The sequence below is a fragment of the Miscanthus floridulus genome, chromosome 9 (assembly GCF_019320115.1).
Source record: "Miscanthus floridulus cultivar M001 chromosome 9, ASM1932011v1, whole genome shotgun sequence".
Classification (NCBI taxonomy): Eukaryota; Viridiplantae; Streptophyta; class Magnoliopsida; order Poales; family Poaceae; genus Miscanthus; species Miscanthus floridulus.
The window spans coordinates 6675230-6678280 of record NC_089588.1 but is presented as its reverse complement, the minus strand read 5'-3'; positions in this window follow the sequence as shown (position 1 = coordinate 6678280).

The following is a 3051-nucleotide window of genomic DNA, read 5'->3' as shown; positions in this document are numbered from 1 at the left end:
AACAGCTAAGTGGACTTTGTCTCTTTTCTTAACTTTAGACCCATTAAAATCTAATACTTCTTCTGTCCCAATTATAAGACGTCTTGACATTTTTAGATTAATAGCTTTTACTATGTATCTAAACATAACATATGTATCAAAACATTTTATAATTTACAACAGATGAAGTATTTTAACAGCATTTTATTTTATCTAAATCATCAAGATCTAACTCTTGTGTATGGTATAGCCTATAATGTAGCTATCACATCATGGTCCATGGCAGCTTTGGCATGATAGCCATTTAAGTCATGTGCCATATACCATGGGTCGGCCAAGCGAAATCCGTGGCATGACGCTCATTCGACCACTTGAAAACCCATGTGGCAAAAGGGGACAGTATTATTGACAGTATGTTGGAACGATGCATGCTTATGATGATCATGCTGACTTCTCTTATCCCTATGGTATATATTGATCATTTGAAATTGTTGTTTTTGGAAAATATCACTACTACAGATAGGCTTTGTAGGGGCGGCTCATGGGCATTTGTAGGAATGGTTTGGCCAGCCGCCCCTACCAAAGCGTGGCTACCAGTCGCCCCTATAATACTTGTTTGTAGGGGCGGTTCATTCTACAACCGCCTCTACAGTACATTTTTTCGCCAAAAAAATTAATTTCTTACACAACCGCCCCTTCAGAAGATGTTGGTTCCAATTTTCTAGTATCTATGCATGGGCAAAAAAACATTAAATTTCTTACACTGTTGTGTACAGGCTTTCAGTAAAAAGGATGAGATATTTAGGAATCATATCATATTATGAGGAAGTGATTACAAATGACTTTTTCATCCTATTTGATTATTTTTTAACAACACTAGTGCTAGTGTGAGCACCATCTGTAAATCCTACAAAAGGAGCAACTACTTTTGTTTCTTGTAGTTCAAGAACCAACTGATAAGAGTAGTAAGACATCGAAGTACTACTATAGCTGCAGCTACCAAGCAATCATGTAAATACTTTTTTGCACAGATAACACTAGTCACGAACCTGGTTCCATGAGAAGCCACTGTGTCTCCTGTATAGATCGAAATCAGAAACAGATTAATCATCTTAATCATCAGTAGAAATGAATAGATAGAGAGCATAGAGTAAACGATTACATGGAACAGAAGAGAAACATGATAGATCTGGCATAGAGAGCGATAGATCTGGTAAGAGCGGGGAGGGGCGAGATCAGATTGCGAGGCTCACGCGCTGGCTTGGGCATGCCTGAGCGAGTCCAGCGTAGACGCGTGTGGCGCGCTCCTCCTCCGCAGCCCTCAGGGCTGAGATAGCCACAAGCAACACTGATTGTAGTGGGAGTTCTTGAAGCCTTTGTCCGCCCTATTGCCATCAGTGGGGCTGTTTAAGAATACACAGATTCAGAAGCAAGCTTAGTTTGTGTGGTGATGTAAACAAAAAAGTGCCTTGACAAGATAGTATTCTGAAATGGCATGCTGTTGTGTATCACTGAAAATATCTTTTGAGCAAAGATGGAACTACTCCTAGCCATGCATATGCATGTTGCTGCTTTAGCTGAGCACAAGCACAAGCTGCCATCACATGTGCAAGAAAGTAATCATAAATAATAATTAAAATGTAGCAGCAGCAATGACAATTGATCTAATAATAAATATCAACTAGTTTATCAAACTAATTCATCTAAAGTTATACACAATTCCTGGTCTACTGCATCAATATGCAATACAAGTCATTTGTATCTCAAACATATATGCTGCAGGATAAGAAAGTAATTAGACAGACGTAGCTACTTAGGCCCATCATCAGTAAAATAAGTTGTAAGTTCAAATCAACATATTGTAGTAGCAACCCATCATCCATAATATTGCATAAATAATAGATGCAAATATTTACACACAATTACACTTGTGATTTTTCTACAACACTTGCTCTAGTTGCCTAGTCGATTCCATGTGCTTTGAAGAAAAAAGATTGACCAAGATTTGTTGCCTAGAACTAAAAGTGCAGAAAAGAAAGAAACTCTGCAAGTGTGTGCCCCTGATTGAATCCTACAACCAATTTGGTTGCTCAGCTAGCAACTCAACGTGAGATTAATGGTGTATAATTGAATAATATTGATGTTTCTTCATGCAATTCTTTCTTCTTTGGTTATTAGTAGAATAGAAGTAGTAGCATGCTTACAGGATGAATCTCTATATGTCTTTGCCAAAGCTTTAGCAAACCAAAAAGAGCGTCAAGATCATATACAGGGGCCAAACACAGGAAATTTGGCATTAACAGTTACTTTGTTGTTCTAAATTTCCATAATCTCTACATACTTCTTATAAGTGCTACAGTGAAATAATTTCTTGTGGTGACTAAAATATTTAGCAATAGCACTCAATCTCTGTTTCAACAAATAGAGATTTGCATGTGTATTCAATTCTAAAGAATCAATTAAAGGCAAAGCAAGAGACTCACTTCTACATATCATACCTCCAAGATGCAGACAGTACTGAATCTAGGCCTTCCTGCCCTTCCAGTGGAATACCATTGAAAAATTACATTGCACCCAAAAGCAAAACATGATTAATTTAAAGAAAATGATAGCCTGCAATTGCTACCCTATTCGCATTGGGAGAAATGCTAGATCCAATATCCCTAAAAAAATACCAGATCCAATGCATAATGGAACACGGCTCCTTATTACCATGGGAAGACAATGGAATACAAGCCTTTCGACTGCAAGTTTATGCACATCTAAGCCTAACCTTGGGGAAGGCCACTGTCGAAGCAGCCTCCGCCACCACCAGAGCGTGCCATGGGGGGAGGGATGCGGATCTAAGGAGGTTGAGTGGGAGAATGAGGCCTAGATCGATCGCATCACACCACAGTGAGAAAACCACCCGACCATCTCCTCCCGCCTGAGTCAGCGAAGTCCGAAGCCCCCGCATCCTCCACCGGGCGACGTGGAGCAACAGCCCGTTCGATTCATTCGTACCTTCGGCGGCTGGTAGGGCCGCAGCACTAGGGATGGTCTAGCCCATAAGAAGAAGGCGTGTGATGCAAG